The sequence below is a fragment of the Hylobates moloch genome, unplaced genomic scaffold (genome assembly GCF_009828535.3).
Source record: "Hylobates moloch isolate HMO894 unplaced genomic scaffold, HMol_V3 SCAFFOLD_16, whole genome shotgun sequence".
NCBI lineage: Eukaryota > Metazoa > Chordata > Mammalia > Primates > Hylobatidae > Hylobates > Hylobates moloch.
In genome coordinates this window covers 23,627,748-23,646,888 of record NW_026652291.1, presented here as the reverse complement: position 1 = coordinate 23,646,888, position 19,141 = coordinate 23,627,748, and positions in this window count along the sequence as shown.

Genomic DNA, 19,141 nt, shown 5'->3' with positions numbered 1-19,141 from the left:
CTAGTTTGATTGCGCTTTGGTCTGAGAGACAGTTTGTTATAATTTCTGTTCTTTTACATTTGCTGAGGAGAGCTTTACTTCCAACTATGTGGTCAATTTTGGAATAGGTGTGGTGTGGTGCTGAAAAAAATGTATATTCTGTTGATTTGGGGTGGAGAGTTCTGTAGATGTCTATTGGGTCCACTTTGTGCAGAGCTGAGTTCAATTCCTGGATATCCTTGTTAACTTTCTGTCTCGTTGATATGTCTAATGTTGACAGTAGGGTGTTAAAATCTCCCATTATTATTGTGTGGGAGTTTAAGTCCCTTTGCAGATCACTCAGGACTTGCTTTATGAATCTGGGTGCTCTTGTGTTGGGTGCATATATATTTAGGATAGTTAGCTCTTCTTGTTGAATTGATCCCTTTACCATTATGTAATGGCCTCCTTTGTCTGTTTTGATCTTTGTTGGTTTAAAGTCTATTTTATCAGAGACTATGATTGCAACCCCTGCCTTTTTTTGTTTTCCATTTGCTGGATAGACCTTCCACCATCTCTTTATTTTGAGTCTATGTGCGTCTCTGCACGTGAGATGGGTTTCCTGAATACAGCACACTGATGGGTCCTGACTCATTATCCAGTTTGCCAGTCTGTGTCTTTTCATTGGAGCATTTAGCCCATTTACATTTAAAGTTAATATTGTTATGTGTGAATCTGATCCTGTCATTATGATGTTAGTTGGTTATTTTGCTCGTTAGTTGATGCAGTTTCTTCCTAGCTTTGATGGTCTTTACAATTTGGCATGTTTTTGCAGGGGCTGGTACCGCTTGTTCCTTTCCATGTTTAGTGCTTCCTTCAGGAGCTCTTTTAGGGCAGGCCTGGTGGTGACAAAATCACTCAGCGTTTGCTTGTCTGTAAAGTATTTTATTTCTCCTTCACTTATGAAGCTTAGTTTGGCGGGATAGCAAATTCTGGGTTGAAAATTCTTTTCTTTAAGAATGTTGAATATCGGCCCCCACTCTCTTCTGGCTTGTAGAGTTTCTGCTGAGATCAGCTGTTAGTCTGATGGGCTTCCCTTTGTGGGTAACCCGACCTTTCTCTCTGGCTGCCCTTAACATTTTTTCCTTCATTTCAACTTTGGTGAATCTGACAATTATGTGTCTTGGAGTTGCCCTTCTCGAGGAGTATCTTTGTGGCGTTCTCTGTATTTCCTGAATCTGAATGCTGGCCTGCCTTGCTAGATTGGGGAAGTTCTCCTGGATAATATCTTGCAGAGTGTTTTCCAACTTGGTTCCATTCTCCCCATCATTTTCAGGTACACCAATCAGACGTAGGTTTGGTCTTTTCACATAGTCCCAAATTTCTTGGAGGCTTTGTTCATTTCTTTTTATTCTTTTTTCTCTAAACTTCCCTTCTCTCTTCATTTCATTCATTTCATCTTCCATCAGTGATACCCTTTCTTCCAGTTGATCGCATCTGCTACTGAGGCTTCTGCAATCTTCGCGTAGTTCTCGAAACTTGGCTTTCAGCTCCATCAGCTCCTTTAAGCCCTTCTCTCCATTGGTTATTCTAGTTATCCATCCTTCTAATTTTTTTTCAAAGTTTTTAACTTCTTTGCTATTGTTTTGAATTTCCTCTCGTAGCTCAGAGTAGTTTGATCGTCTGAAGCCTTCTTCTCTCAACTCATCAAAGTCATCCTCCATCCAGCTTTGTTCCGTTGCTGGTGAGGAACTGCGTTCCTTTGGAGGAGGAGAGGTGCTCTGTTTTTTAGAGTTTCCAGTTTTTCTGCTCTGTTTTTTCCCCATCTTTGTGGTTTTATCTACTTTTTGTCTTTGGTGATGGTGATGTACAGATGGGTTTTTGGTGTTGAAGTCCTTTCTGTTTGTTAGTTTTCCTTCTACCAGACAGGACCCTCAGCTGCAGGTCTGTTGGAGTTTACTAGAGGTCCACTCCAGACCCTGTTTGGCTGGGTGTCAGCAGCGGTGGCTCAAGCAGAAATGCAGAAATCACCAGTCTTCTGTGTCACTGGGGCTGGGAGCTGGAGACCGGAGCTGTTCCTATTCGGCCATCTTGGCTCCACCTCTCCCAGCTGTGGGATGCCGAAGCCACGCAGATGCGGAGCAAAGCGGGCAGCTGCTGGCTGTGAGGAGAGGGTCTGCCGCCGGAGCTGGGATGACTTGTTGATGCAGCTCAGCTGTAGCACCTACATGTGTTCTCCATGAAGCCCAGCTGGACTATTCCCTCCACTGTGAGAGTTATCTAGAGCATCTGTGATGGTCCTGTAGGCTTCTGAGGCGATTGGGCGGCGTCAGTCTTCAGCTGCTAAGCCGAGAAGATCTGGGAAGGAGTCAGAGAACCTTGGGCCAGAGTTCCAGGGCCGCTGGAAATGGCCGATTTAAAATTGGTGAGATGTTCCTTGGGCTGGTGGGTCTGAGGACCAGAGGTCATAGGTGGATCTTTCTCACAGAGCAAAGAGCAGGAGGACAGGGGATTGATCTCCCAAGGGAGGTACCCAGATGCGAGTCACGGCACCAAATTTCATGAGCGTCCGTGTGAAGAGACCACCAAACAGGCTTTGTGTGAGCAATAAAGCTTTTAATCACCTGGGTGCAGGCGGGCTCAACAGATTTGTTTTAAAAAAGAGTGTCTGCTGTTGTGTTTTGATGGCTGTGACATTGCTGTTTGGAGCTGTGCTGTACATCATCTGCTATTGTTACATTTGTTATATCAATCAATCAGAGGCAATTATGAAACTGCCATCTCCATCCTTTTCATTTAGTAAGGCTGTCTAATTCTGCAACTATTAATAACCTTTTTATTCCTCTTAGTGTATCATCCTTCTTTTCTCTGCTTCTTTTCTGCAACTTTTTTGCTGGTACTGACCTGGCTTGTGAGACAGTTGCATGTAGAGGATGTTAAGAAATTAAAGAAGGCCGGGCGCGGTGGCTCACGCCTGTAATCCCAGCACTTTGGGAGTCTGAGGCGGGCGGATCACAAGGTCAAGAGATTGAGACCATCCTGGCCAACATGGTGAAACCCCACCTCTACTAAAATTAACAAAAATTAGCTGGGCATGGTGGCGCGCACTTGTAGTCCCAGCTACTTGGGAGGCTGAGGCAGGAGAATCGCTTGAACCCCGGAGGCGGAGGTTGCAGTGAGCTGAGATCACAGCACTGCACTCCAGCCTGGTGACAGAGGGAGACTCCGTCTCAAAAAAAAAAAAGAAATTCAACAATATTGGTTGCACCAGCTTGAAGTAATAGAGAATTATTTTCATAGTGCTGCCTAGTATGTACATGACACCATTGATTATGTAAGTATTTTTAGATGGAGAAAAAAATAATTTTCTTAAAGTGTGTATCTCAATATGATCATTTGATTGTATAAGAAATCATTTCACTGGTAGAGGAGAGTCGGGTGATTTCACCAAAAATTTCATATCATGTCATAAACTTGCAGTCTGGCCAAGAAGCAGAGAGTTCACATTTATCCTTCTCACATCTAGTATACTAAGGAATAATAATGAAAATAAATGTTTGCTTCAGTAGCATGTGGAATTTTGAATTGGCACCTAAACTTCTGCCTCAGAAAGCTTCATTTCTGTGGCGCCAGAGATTTTAGAGATGAAAACCAAATGCTAAGTGTGTGCTTACACCTGGGCTGTAAGTCTCTCTGCCCAATGATCTGCTTTCACTTAACGAATGCTATGTAGGAAGAGAGGGATGCAACTTCATGGCAGCTGATAGGAAAGAGGAAAAATTGAATGTCTAGGATTACAACTATCAATCTTGATTCTTTTGCTTATAAGCCATTAGACATTGGATGAGGTCCTTAACCTTTATAATTTCATTTCTTTATCTATAAAATAGTGGTATAATATGAGTGGTCTTCGAAAAGATCATGGGAATGTGTATTATGAATGGATTTCAAAAATTTTTTGCACCCAAATAAACTCATGCTAACATCTTATAACACGTCTGAACAGAATCTAGTTTGAAAGACTCAGAAGGATAAGGCATCAGTTTGAAAAGAGGCCCTCTAAGTGTAGTGTGAATTCTGCTAAATATTTTTATTTATTTATTTTTTAAGACAGGTTCTTGCTGTGTCATCCAGGCTGGAGTGCAATGGTGTGACTATGGCTCACTGCAGCCTCAAAATCCCAGGCTTAAATAATCCTCCCACCTCAGTCTCCTGAGTAGCTGGGACTACAGATGCATGCTACCATGGCTGGCTATTTTTTTTATATTTTGTAGAGAAGAGGTCTCACTATTTTGCCCAGGCTGGTCTCAAACTCCTGAGCTCCAGTGACCCTCCTGCCTCAGCCTCCCAAAGTGCTGGAATTACAGGCATGAGCTACTATAGCTGGCCAAATTCTGCTAAAATTGAAACAAGAATGAATAGCAAATTTATGGTCAAGCTTGGGTGGAAGGGTGGCAAAATCATTGATGCTATATGAAAGTTTATGCGGACTATGCCCTAAAGGAATCAGAAGTTTACAAATGAATGATTTGTTTTAAGATCCACAGCAGCATACCATCCATATCAATTTTTGAGGAAAAAATTTATCTTGTTCATGTCCTAATTGAGGAGGACCAATGATTAACAACATTAACAATAGCCAATACCATAGACATCTCTATTGGTTCAGGTTACACAATTCTGCTGGAATAATTAAAGTTGGGCAACTTTCCACTCAATGGGTGCCAAAACTGTTGTGCCCAGATCAACTGCAGACAAGAGCAGAGCTTTCAATTGACATTTTTAAAAAGTAGGGTTAAGATTCTGATGCCTCTCTTCAAAGAATTGTTATAGGAGATGAAACATGACTTTATCAGTGTAATTCTGAAGACAAAGCACAATCACAGCAATACCAAGAGGTGGAAGTGGTCCAATCAAAGCAAAAGCAGACGATCTATGAGGAAAGGTCATGGCAACAGTTTTTTTTTAGGATGCTCAAGGCATTTTGCTTGTTGACTTTCTGTAGGACCAAAGAATGATAACATCTGCTTATTATGAGAGTGTTTTGAGAAAGCCAAATCTTCAGCAGAAGAATGCCCAGAAAAACTTCACCAGAGACTCCTTCATTATGACAATACTCCATTCTTCTCATCAAACAAGGGCAATTTTGCAAGAGTTTTGATGGAAAATCATTAGGTATTCACCTTGCAATCCTGATTTGGCTGCTTCTGACTTCTTTTTGTTTCCTAATCTTACAAAATCTGTGAAAAACATCCATGTTAATATTGTAAAGAAGACCACATTGGTTAAATTCCCAGTACCCTCAATTCTTTAGAGATGGACTGAGTGGCTGGTATGATCATTTATGAAAGTGTCTTGAACTTGATGGAGCTTATGTTGAGAAAGTTTATATTTACATCTTTCAATTCAATTTTTCATGGAGTTTTTGAAGTTCCCTCGTATTATCTGAAAGATTAAATAAATGAATATATTGCTGACAGATAATTGGCACTTGATCGGTAACTAAAATGACAATCATATTGACCTATCCTGGTGCTTTAAAAAAAAATAACAATCGATTGAATTCCAAAAACACATCCACCATGGAACATGTTTTCTTCTCTACTCACAAAGAAAATGGTTAAAAAGTAGGTCTTAGGTTTTATTCTCTTCTGCCTGATTTACATTTTAGTGATTGCCTCATCACTGATTTTATACTAAATTTAGAGGTGTGACTAAATAATTCTGTTTTGCAGCATAAATTAAAAAATAATACCCTTAGAATTGTACTTCTTATTTTTCTCTTACTTCTCCTTATCAACATAAAATACCATTTACTGAACACCTATACACAGTGCATGGCATACCATTCCTTGCTCTTTCTTAATTTTGTTGGATTTTTCTAAAATGTCTTTTATTAGAGAAAGGAAATAAAATCATTGAAATGTAGGACATTTCTTTAAATAAATAGGGATTTATATAACTCTCGAAAAGAGATAGTATAAATATGTATTTTAGTAACATTTTTTCACAAACATTGGTGACAGTAGTTTCCCAAACAGTAACCATATATTCAAAATAATGAGACAAAACTGTTAGATGTTGGAAGAAAGAGGCAACTATTGTTTGTTTTCTAGTTTTTTTGGGTACTCATCAAAATATGTTTGTTTTTCTCCTTAGTGTATCATCTTGCTTTTCTCCTAAAAGAGAGAATTTTACCAACTTCCTTAAGAAGTAAAAGCAACAATATAAAAATATTATGGTGTGCTTCAAAGTTTGACTGTTTAACTAAAGTAGTTTATAATAATGAGGGATCAGAAAGTGGAGTTTCCTTCTTGTTTGATCAAAAGGATGTTAGGGAGATAATATTTAGCTGAAAATATGGAGAACACTAAATGGAAGCTTTATCCTTTAACACAAAATGTGGAAGCAACCCATAACATATTGCTTAACTGTTCTGATTATGTACTCAAAACCAAAATTTCACTTAACCTGGCACTGGGTAATCTATGGTCATGTAAAACTTGCTCAAGTAGACTAACCATGGCGGACTTTCCATTTGAGTTTCTTTGGCCTATATTCTCTAAAATCTTGCACCGAAAGGAGAATTGACTATGTTTGAAGGAGATTTTGGCTCTAAAACTGGCTGCCAGTATGTAACTGTGGGAAAATTGCCTAGGAAGCAGATCCATTCTCCTGATGATCTGTTAACCAAATAACCAGTTCTGATCATTTTTAACAACGTTAGTCAGCTTAACAGGAATATGAATTAAACTAAGTCTAATATGGTAACTGAGAAAAATGGTCAAGAATTTAAAAAATCTTAAGAAGTTCAATTAAAAATGCCATTTTCCAGCCAACATTTTGACTTTTATACATGTTAGAATTGTTTCAGTTACTTCTTTTGGATGTGAATTTGGATGCTTTTGAATGTCATTTTATAGTTTTTCAAACTTCAAGCACTTTTAATATTCTGTTGCCATTATCTCAAATGGCATATCAAGTTTCAGTTTGTATCTGTAACAATTTAAAATTTAAATTTAATTCAAAAGCATGTGAAATAATCACAAGTTTAAATTAAATTAAATTTTAATTTTAAATTGAGCTTCCATTTTAAGTGGAATTAAATCTTTATTTTAATTTAAGTTCAATTTTCAGTTATTTTGATTAAGGAAAGATTGAATTACATTAACTATTTAAATTAAGAATTTAAAATTCAATCCAAAAGCATCTTAAATAAACATAAATTGGAGAAAAATCTCATCAGATGGGAAACGCAGAAATTCTATTTGCCAATAAGAGACAATTGGGATAGTTATAAGTTAAATGACATACTGGACATAAAAGGGTTAAAAATTTCAAAGTGTATAAAGAAAGTGGAGCTGTTCAGAATATTTTATTACAGTAGATTACATGATTAGTACCTCTAATATTCCTTGACTATAAATTAATAAATGCAAAGAATTTTAAAAATTGACTGAAAAATTCCTAAAACTGCTAAAATCTGACAAAACAGAAATAATGTTAAAATGGATCTAGAGATGAACAGAAACTGAGAAATTCCCATTTTAAATGTTGACATTTCTGTTTTGCTAGATCGTTTATTGTGAGACACCAAAATTCAACCTTCCTTTTAAGTTCTTAAAATATTCCTGTTTGATTTGTAGTTTTCTCATCACTTAAAGGTATAAAAAGCATTTTCATCAAACCAGTAAAGTTAGTAAATAAAACAAATTAGATGTTTAGAAAGTTGGGTTTTGTGGAGTTAATTTTCAGGAAAACATGCTGCCGGTTGCTAACATCTGTAACCATCGGTTTCTGTATCTGTAAAATGAGAATGATGAAAATGTTGCCATCTTCTTCCATATCCGACATTGTGAAAATGCTGTACCTAACTAATTGTCTCGTTTAATCCTGACCACCAGCCAGTGAGAAAGGTATAAATGAGGAAATAGATACTCAGAAAAGTGATTTACGAAAAAAGAGGCACAGCTAGCAAATGATGGAGCTGAGCTTCAAACCCAAATGGTATCACTCCAGAGATCAGGTCTTTAGGTGTTGGGCTAAGGTGAGGCCATGTTTTTTTTGTTTTGTTTTGTTTTTTTGAGACTTTTTTTTTTCTCTGTCACCCAGGCTGGAGTGCAGTGGTGCAATCTCGGCTCACTGAAAGCTCCGCCTCCCGGGTTCACGCCATTCTCCTGTCTCAGCCTCCCGAGTAGCTGGGACTACAGGCACGCACCACCACGCCTGGCTAATTTTTTTCACCTTGTTAGCCATATGGTCTCGATCTCCTGACCTTGTGATCCACCCACCTCAGCCTCCCAAAGTGCTGGGATTACAGGTGTGAGCCACCACGCCCAGCCTCTAGGTCAGTCCATGTTTTTTGTATTGAATTCCTAATGATACCAATAAGCTAACTCTTTTTTTAGTTGGATGTATATATGCACATATATATATATATATCCATGTGCCTATATGTATATGTGCATGTATATAAATGTACATATATATACACATATAAAACAGTACTGTTAAATTTTCTGGTCATTTTTTTTCTCTTGAGACTAAAAATGTCAAATGTAAGCCCTCTCAAGAGGCTAATATGGTACATGAACACACACATTTCCTCTGATGTGTATGTGGACCATGTGAAGATGAGGGGGAGAGAATGGTGGGATGGACGATAGAAGCAAATCATTAATTACAAGGGAAAATGAAACGCCTACCAGCGGAGAACTACCCAAAAGCATGTATGCCTTGAACAAAGTAAGATTGGCATGGATTATTCTGAAATCAAGAGAACTTCTGGGCCATTAGTCCTCATTGCTTCTCATTAGCTTCTGTGGAATTACATAAACTAGATTTTTCAGAGATGTGTAATGAGCTAGGGCCACAGACATCTCTTTTCTCTCTGTTTGCGGGGAGTTTTCCCTTGTCATCTGCAGTTTACTGCTATGTATATGGTGAACTTACCACGTTCTGAAAATTAACAGACAATACCTGGCTATTTTTTTCTAGGCTGAAAATCTGATGTAAAATGTTAGCTTGCCCAGTGAAAAAACTCTTTCATCCATTTATCCCTTAAAAATATAATGTATTAGTACTATGTTTCAGATACTGATAGGCTTCAGGGCTACAAAGATGAAAATGATATAGTCTCTGCCTTTTGGGGTTAATAGTTAATAGGAAAATCAGACAAACAGAAAATTGTAGCATAATCTGATAAGTACAATGTAAAAGATTGAAGGTAATAATAACATCTAACGTTTATTGAGTGCTTACTTTGGGTTAGACTGTCCTAGCATTTTGCGGTACTAAGTGGTAGTTACTCTTATTATACTGAATTAAGATGAGAAAACCAAGACACACAGATTTTAAATTACTTGTCAATACAGATAGCAAAGAGATGGACTTAGATTTGAATCCAGATAATCTATTACCAAAATCAGGGTACAAGAGACACTTTGCAATATTGCCTCTTGTGTTGGAGTATAAATAAAGGCCCTGATAGAAAGCACATTATCATTATGTTCAAGTTAAAATGAAGGTTGGAGACTTGAAATAAATTTCTGCCTTTGGGAAAAGAAATACAAAATTAAAGAAGCATGCCTCAATTCAGACAGTAATGTATAGTGCTTATGAGTCAGACTGGTCAACTGAATCTGGTTCAGCCACTTACTAGTAGCTGTGCAACCAAGAGAAGTTATTTAACCCCTCTAAGCCTTAGTTTGCTCATCTGTAAAGTGAGACAATATATAGTATATAGTATATGGTTTGTGAGGATGATTATATGAGATCATATTTGCAAAGTACTTAGAAAGAGGATTGGAGATTAGAGGGAGTGACCAATAAATATTAATTTTTACTAAATGCAACCAATGAATTTACAAATTATTTCTTTATATCACAGAAACTAGTACTGTATCCATTCTGTCTGATTTCTGAGGGCAAGTAAAGTATGTCAGTGGTGAAGTAACTTATAAGGTGGCTAGTGGAGCAAAATGTAAAAGAAAAATACTGCAACCTAAGAAGGAAAATGGTTCTAAGATAAATTCTAAGCTAAATATTAATAAGCTAAACTTCACACTTAATGAAACTTTATATGTTTGTATTGGCAAACATTACTTAAAAGACAGGGGCTCAGCCAATTATTTCCAAAGTGGCAGAATAAGTTCAGAGAACCCCATGAATGATAAACAAAAAAGATCTGAATCATACATATCACAGTCAAACTGTTGAAGGCCAGAAACAAAAAGAGAAACTTGAAAGCAGCAAGAGAAAAATGACTCAACATGTAGAAGTGAACAATAACATGAAAAATGCCTTATAGCGCATCAGAAACAACAGAGGCCAGAAGGCAATGGAATAACATATTCAAAGTGGTAAAAGAAAAAGACCTGTCAATCATGGTTTGTATAATTAACAAAATCATCCATCAACAGTGAAGGCAAAATTAAGACATTCTTCCGTAAACAAAGACTGAGCCAATTCCTTGTTAGGCACTTTACATACACCATCTGATTTAATCTTGACCACAAGCTGGTAAATTTTCTTTTCTTATTTCTCTTTTACAGTTGGGGGAACTGTGAAACCAAAGAGAAGTTGAGTAAATTGCTTGAGGCCATAGAGCTAGTGAATGGAATTTGAAGCCAGATCAGTCCACTGTTTCTACCTTCCCATGAAGTTTCATTGTGTTAGATTCTCTGTCTACAAGCGACTTTTCTTTAAATGAGTCTACCTAATGCTGATAGATGGATCCTCCTAAATATTACATTCTTGATGTTACTTTACTAAGAATCCTTGAATGGCTTTTTCTTATTTGTAGCATGAAGGCCAAATTCTTCACTCTGATGGCTTTTAAATTTCAGCACTAAAGTGTTATTTAAACATGATTTCTTAATATTTCTCAATATTTCTCAAGTTGACTGGGTTATCTCATATCTGCCAACCTCTTCTCCATCAGTTGAAATCCTCTTTGTCGTGGGTTGTGACTGACTGGGGCTGGCATTGTGGATGGCAAAAGAATTTACCAAGACAGTGAGTTAAAGAAAGCAGGTTTATTAGAGAGAAAGTATGTTGCAAGGAAGCAATGGGCAGCACAGCAGAGAAGGGGTTGTTTGAGAAGAGTCAAGGGCTGGAGGGAAGTTTTATAGGGTCACGCTCTAGGGGCTATATGTGGTTAGGGTCATGCTGCTTTGCTAAAAATACATTGGGATGATTCTTAACTGGCAGGCCTTTCCACCCCAGGCATCCTGTGACAGGGTGTTTGTGCAAGAAAATGATGGTTAGTCAGCATTCTTGTGAGAGCTGGTTTTCCTCTCCCCGTTTTCTTCTTTCTTCTATCTCGACAGCTAGTCTCCATCCTTGTTGCTTATCAGGACTCCACACTCCTCATTAAAAAAAAGTATCTATTTTTTTGTGTGTGGAGTCGGGGTTCATATCTTTTGATTCTTCTCTGATATTTCCACTCTTCCTTTTTACATATTGCCATTCCCCTATTGGAGCCTATATGCTGTCTTATATTGCGAGTTATTATAGAATCTATCTATCTATCTATCTATCTATCTATCTATCTATCTATCTATCTATCTATCATCTATCTATCTATCATCTGTCTATATATTTATATATCTATAGAGTGAGAAATAAAAATGAAATTCTGATCTCTCCAACCAACTGAACTGAACCCCTCTTGGCCAAGGGGACCCTAGGGAAACCTTGAAAACAGAATTCCTAGCCATAAAGTGATAAGAGGGCAGATTCACCTCGTTATACACCCTTCTTTGCTAACTGCCATTAGACTTTTTCCTTGAGGGTTAAACAGAAACCAGCCCTTTTGAAAGATTCACTCTACTGCTGATTTCAACCAACCCCTGAGGCTGATCCTCCCTTTTTGTGGTTTTAATACAACAGCTGAATGGCATTCCTTGCTGATAAGAGACCAGGGACCATGGAGTGGTTCTTGCCAGTCTATAGAGGGTGTACAATGAGGATTTTTGTGTCCTCTGCTTTATCTTTTGACCTCAGAGGGCTGAAAACTCCACCCTCAGATCATGCTGATGCCATCACTTTTTGTACATGTGACCCAGGAAGGGATGTAAATCTCAATTGCACATGTGCATCTTTCTCTGTTCATAAATATTAATGACTCCTCCTATAGCTTATTAAATGTGTATACTTGGCCACTCCACTCAGCATAAATTTCTGTTCCCTTTAAGTCTCCCTCAAAGTTCCTATTTTTGGCTTGTGACTGAATGCTATACTTTCTGGCCTGTCAGAATGGCCACCTGCAGGCTGCAATCATTTAGGAAAAATAAAGCTCTTCTTTCCAAATTTATGAACCTTATTATTCTTCAGTTGACAATAGATATAGACAATAGATATAGATACATATATATGTACACAAAAATTTGTGTGTGTGTATATATGTGTGTGTATATATATGAAGAAAAGTGGCATATTTAATTATTAAATAATGGGATAAATGGGACTATATATATATATACATAGAGAGAGAGAGTTTGCTTCTAGTTCATTTATGCTGTCACATATATTTAACTGCATTGCGTGTATATGAAATGGCATAACTGGATTGGAAACAAGTCATGTTTTATTTTCCTTTATGTCTTCAGCAAGACTTACCAGGGTACTTTCTATATTATAACAGTCTATTAAATATTTATTGAATGATGCCTTATGGTTCCTAGTTAAAAAGTGAAATACTAAAATCAAATAATAAGAAAAAATCACCGTATCCTGGTATTTAAATTGGTCCCACTTGGTTGGAAAATTATGTCAGTCTGGAATCTTGTTAAAATGAAAGCTGAGAGAAACAGAAACTTCCTCTCTTTTCTTACTCCAGTCTCATGAGGCCAACACAGTACTTCAAAACCAAACACTTATGAATTTCTCTCAACCATCATTGCTGCAGCCCCAGGGAAAATCAAGATAGCTGTGAGTGGTCATGGAAGCTCACAGATCATAAATTTGGTAAGCAAAGATGGTAACCAACTGATGGGGCATGTATGTAAGGTTCCTTCAAATTGAGAGTATAAAATATTGTGTAATGCTCATGTTTATCATGAAGAGTGAGCTGATCCAATTAAATAATCCAATGATAGACTCTATCTTAGACAAGTTGGAAGAGTATGGGAGAGAGTAAGTTTACTATTCGTGAAAAAGTAATTGATTTCATAGTGGAAGCCAAGGAATTAAAAAATTGCTGTTTGGGAGAGTTTTGTCTGTGGGTCTGCCTGCTTCTCAAAATGTGGTCTATCTTTAAAGACACAACTGGGTCATTTCTTAGTACAAATGTCTCTGTTTCTCTTTTTCTCTTTGATCCCTTTCTCACCTCTTTTTCTCTGAAAAAAATTCAAATCATTTTGGGAATATCCTTTTATCTCAATATATACCAGTTTCATTTAATATGTTAAATATTAAATATGCCACTTTTATTCATCTAAGTCATTCTTTTAACTCTATATTCATTTAATTTACCAATAGTAAAACACAGTGAGTGTTGGTAATAAATATTGGTCCTCTGCTCAGTCCCTGATTGGATTTCTTATCTTCTCGGGGAAAGAGAGGGGACTGGTTAGAAAGGGGAGGGTGAGATCAGGTGAAGAAATAGCAGGGAATGCAGGCTCTTTTTTGGTTCCAGATGAATTTTAGGATTGTCTTTTCTAGTTCTGTGAAGAATGATGGTGGTATTTTGATTGGAATTGCATTGAATTTATAGATTGCTTTTGGCAGTATGGTCATTTTCACATTGCCGAACTTCAAACTATATTATAAGTCCATAGTTACCACAACAGCATGATACTGCAATAAAAATAGGCACATAGACAAATGGAACAGAGTAGAGAACCCAGAAATAAAGTAAAATGCTGACAGCCAACTGATCTTTGACAAAGTAAACAAAAACATAAAGTGGGGAAAGGACACCCTATTCAACAAATGGTGCTGGGATAATTGCCTAGCCACATGTAGAAGAATGAAACTGGATCCTCATCTCTCACCTTATATGAAAATCAACTCAAGATGGATCAAGAACTTAAATCTAAGACCTGAAATCGTAAACATTCTAGAAGATAACATTGGAAAAACTCTTCTAGACATTGTCTCAGGCAAAGACTTCATGACCAAGAACCCAAAAGCAAATGCAACAAAACAATGATAAATAAATAAGACTTAATTAAACTAAAGTTTCCACACAGCAAAAGAAACAATCAGCAGAGTGAACAAACAACCCACAGAGTGGGAGAAATCTTCACAGTCTATACATCCGACAAGGGACTGATATCCAGAAGCTACAGGGAACTCAAACAAATTAACAAGAAAAAAAACAAACCCATCAAAAAATGGGCAGAGGACATGAATTGACAATTCTCAAAAGGAGATATACGAATGGCCAGCAAACATATAATAAAATGCTCAACAATACTAATGATCAGGGAAATGCAAATCAAAACCACAGTGCAATACCACTTTACTCCTGCAAGAATGGCCATAATAAAAAAATTTTAAAAAATAGATGTTGGTGGGGATGCAGTAAAAAGGGAACATTGTTACACTGCTGGTGGGAATGTAAACTAGTACAACCACAATGGAAAACTGTGTGGAGATTCCCTAAAGAACTCTAAGTAGAAATACCATTTGATCCAGCAATCCCACTACTGGGTATCCACCCAGAGGAAAAGAAGTCATTATACGAAAAAGATACTTGTACATGCATGTTTATAGCAGCACAATTTGCAGTTGCAAAGATACGGAACCCATCAATCAATGAGTGGATAAAGAAATTGTGGTATATATATATATATATATATATATATATATATATTACCATGGAATACTATTCAGCCATAAAAAGGAACAAAATAATGATATTTGCAACAACCTGGATGGAACTGGATACTATTATTCTAAGTGAAGTAACTCAGGAATGGAAAACCAAACATCATATATTTTCACTCCTAAGTCAGAGCTAAGCTATGAGAATGCAAAGGCATAAGAATGATACAATGGACGTTGGGGACTTGGGTGAAGGGGTGGGGAGGGTATGAGGGATAAAAGACTACACTTTGGGTACGGTGTGTACTGCTTGGGTGATGGGTGCATGAAAATCTCAAAAATCATCACTAAAGAACTTACTCGTGACCAAACACCATTTGTTCTGCAAAAACCTATGGAAAAAAAAAAAAAAAGAAACAGTAGAGAAAGTTTTTCTTGGGAAGTGTGGAGCCAGAGAATGGGTCCTCATATTTCCAAAGTTCTTTATTCCTACCCAGATAAGGAGGGGAAAAGGTGCAAAGATATGTCTATAATTGTATTTCCCATCCTGGAAATCTTAGCCAGCCAGAAGACCTGGAATCAATATTTAAGCCAGAGAAGATGACAGTAAAGTGGGACCAAGTCACAGCCATGGGACTAGATGAATTTAGATTGCCCACCCAACAGCCTTGAGCTAGCAAACTGCATGGCCTTTTCCTTAATCTTGCAATAATGCAATCAAGCATTTTATGGAAATCATAAAATGGAATCACATCCATCATTGGAAGAGTTTTACTATACTTACTGAACTCCTTCTATATTCCAGGCTCTTTACTACGTGCTAGAAATGCCCACTGGTGTACAAGATAGACATAGGCCACTCCTACCATGCTTGAAGTTTAGTGGAAAAAGGAAGTGCTACTCTCTTCTTGAATTTTTTTCTGTATATCTCAAATTAAGGAGAACAAACATGTCTACTTATAATCAAAGTTTGTATTATTGTCTGCATTACTGTAATCACGTAGGCATAAAAGCTTAATATTTGGTTGGGGTAATCTAACAGTAACAACTACAACAAAATGCATGTAGAACTTTGAGATTTACAAGGTACTTTCACTTATACTACCTCTTTTAACCTCAATGAGTTTCTTCTCTCACACTTGGAAGATAAGGAATAGCAATGTCTTTCTTGCACTGATGACATAGCTAGACAGCCAGGCAAAGGTTATGCTTTCAATTGTGAGGATATGCATTTTATAGATGCTGAACCTGAGCCTCAGAGAAGAAACGTGAATTGTTTGTAGTGGAATATAAAGCTGAAAGAAAAAGTGGGACTTAAAGTATAGTCTTTGGACTCTGAAGTCTATGATTTTTTCATTATATGTCAGCTGTTGCTCAACTGACCCATCAATCAAGTGGGAGCCAGGAGTATCCCCTCAGAATTTCTCCAGACTTAATGTTCCAGGAAAGCTGATCAAACTTTACTCCTTTTGGCAGCCCATATAATAATAGTGCAACCAAACAGGAAAAGAATAAAGAGGAGAGACAGAGAACGTTAAGGTAGTAATAAAATTCATCCACAAGCTGACCACCCAGAAATAATCAATTTTGTGCATATCCTTTTTGTCATTATTTTAGAATCCATTATATTTCCTGGCTGATATTATTTCCTTAATAATGGAGAACTAATCATGGGGAACTATTTTTGTCTTTGTTTCATAGAACATTAGAACAGAAAGTGACCTCTGAGACTATTTAGTCAAACTTCCTTAATATTCAGATGAGGAAGTCACAACTGGAAAAATGTTATCTATAGACCAAAGCAAAGTCCTAAGAAGAAAAACAATTAGGAATTTAATGAATTATTTTCTGTAAGTAATTGCTTACAAAATGAATGCTCTATGGCTTGGCCATAAGATAATAACTAAGATTTTGCCTGAATGTAAATTTAGATGAGATTTTGATGTGTTACATCATTGTTTTGGGCCCAAAAGAGATTTTTCAGGGCTTAATATATGGTAGGCTTACAGCTGCATGAATGAATGAATAAAGCACATATGATTTACCTGTATACTTTGAAAATAATAAATACAATTTGCTAATCTAAGACCATTATGTTCATATGACGATATTAGCATCGTCATCATCAAGGAAACTTTATTGAATGCATCCCATGTGTGATTGTTATAGGAATGGAAAAGAGGATGTGGTGTTGAAATATTGGGCAGTTGAAGTTAAAACAGATTTGTGTAATGACTGAGGTTTGAGTACTTGTGTGTATGTATGTGTGTGTGTGTTCATTGAGTAAGAAGATGGGGGTGGGACTAATTCAGGGGAAGAAAGAGTTTAAAATATTACAATTTGTGGATATGATGGTGACATAAACTGATAAGGAAAATAGAAGTATAATGATTAATATTATGCAGTTCTGTTCCTGTTGTTTGTTGATAACAATTTGTCCACATGTAGGAGTCCATTTACAGGTGACGGTGAGATAATAAAAAATTGTTAATTGTTTTACTATGTAACAGCTCACGTACTGGACTGGTCACCATTACTTGAATACCATGTACATAGAATCCTAGCATAATAATTGCAAACACTTATTGAAAACTCACTATCTTCTGTCCTTGATTAGAAGCACTTTGCATATATTAAATTATTTAATGCTCACCACAGCCCTATGTATTGAGTGCTTTGATTATCAACCCCATTTCACAGATGAGAAAAATGGAACAGAGAGATTAAAGAAATTTCTCAAGGTCCTTGTGTATTATGTGAAGGATACAGGTTTTGAACTCAGGCAGCCTGGTTCCAGAGTCTGTGCTTTTAAACACATTGTTGTACTACCTACTAGAAGTTCGCAACGGAAGGAAATTTGGGTTCATTACATCTGAGAAACCCAAGGCTCAGAGGTTAGTTACTTGTCCGGGGTCATATAGTTATTTTGTGACAGATCTTAAACTATGACAGTTTGTACTCTTGTGTGCAAGGTTGAATTAACTGGAGACAGGGTATGCTGACATCAGCCTGCAGGTACCATGCACTTTTATCATCACTGTCATTCATAAACTAATCTTCAAAAGATGGGAAATGGGGTGGTCTACAGAAGTTTTCAAGCTTTCTTTTCTTACGAAGCATATACATAATTCTGTGTATGGAAACATCATTTTGGCTTGCTCTGGATAAAATGTCAGTTTCCTTGGAGAAATACGTAGCATCAGTTTATTGGCTACTCAGGCCTCTTGTATAGGGAAAGACAACTTCCTCCAAAACGAATTGGTGACTCCATGTCAGGGGAATTAACAAAAGATGCAGGAGATTGAACCAATTATCTCTTTCCTTCTCCTCCTCCCAGGTAGTGCCCTCCACCTCCTGTCACTCTAGAGGGAAATCTGTCCACAGTCTTCCTGGGAAAGAGATTCTACCACTTTCTTTTTCATTGCTGACAAAATAGTAAGGAAGATGAGAAGGTCATATCTGGTACCATTTCATTCTTCCAACTAGAAAAGCTTCTCTGGTAAATGTCTTGAGGCTAACTGGGACATGCGCATCAAAGAGAATTTGGCTAACCTGAAATGTCATATTTCATGGGGAGTTCAACAGGGCCATTTATCACAATTGACCCCATCAGAGAAGGACCAACCATCCTTAGTAGACCCAGGGTTGCAAAATGCCACCACATTTGGCCATAAAATTTATCATGTCAGGAGATCTGTAGTCAACACTACGCACTGTGAAATATGGCAGTACTGCTGGGGTATTTATCTTGGTTGGACCTGACAGATTAGCCCTGCATTTCCACTTAGTCCGCATTCCTACCCCAGTGCAATCTATTATGACCCATCATGGCAATCTGCTTGGAAACATGACTTGCAGCATCAATAAGCTAGGTGCGTACAGGAAGAGCCCACATAAATGCACATATTTGTGGAGTGCTCCTCTTAAAATGCTGAAAAATTATTCAGTGACTTTCTTCTTTTCCGATAATTATTTTAAGAAAAGTTAACACATTAAAAGGGGATTTGGACTCTTTACAAATTAACGTTGTTGGAGACATGTTTACCTTTCAGTTTCTTTTTTTCATTTCACAGAAAAGATGCAAAAGTGACAGACATTGTGAAATTCCTCTTTCATTCCTGAGTCCCTCCTTGGGCAGGATTGTGAAGGAGGCAAAACTGATTATCAATGCTTCTGTCTTACAGCTCTCTACTTACGCTGGTGTGGTGCCCTGCCGTCCTTGTGTTCTTGGCATCTCTGCACTATCTACCTTTTCCTAAGCTCTGCTCAATGGACAGTCACTTACCCTACTACATTGTAAGGGATGGGTATAGCTTCATAATCCCCTATTTGTTTTTATTTTAATAAATACAGTAGATATAAAATCATTTAAATAGAATTTTGGAATTCCAGTCCTTATCTTCTTCCCGGT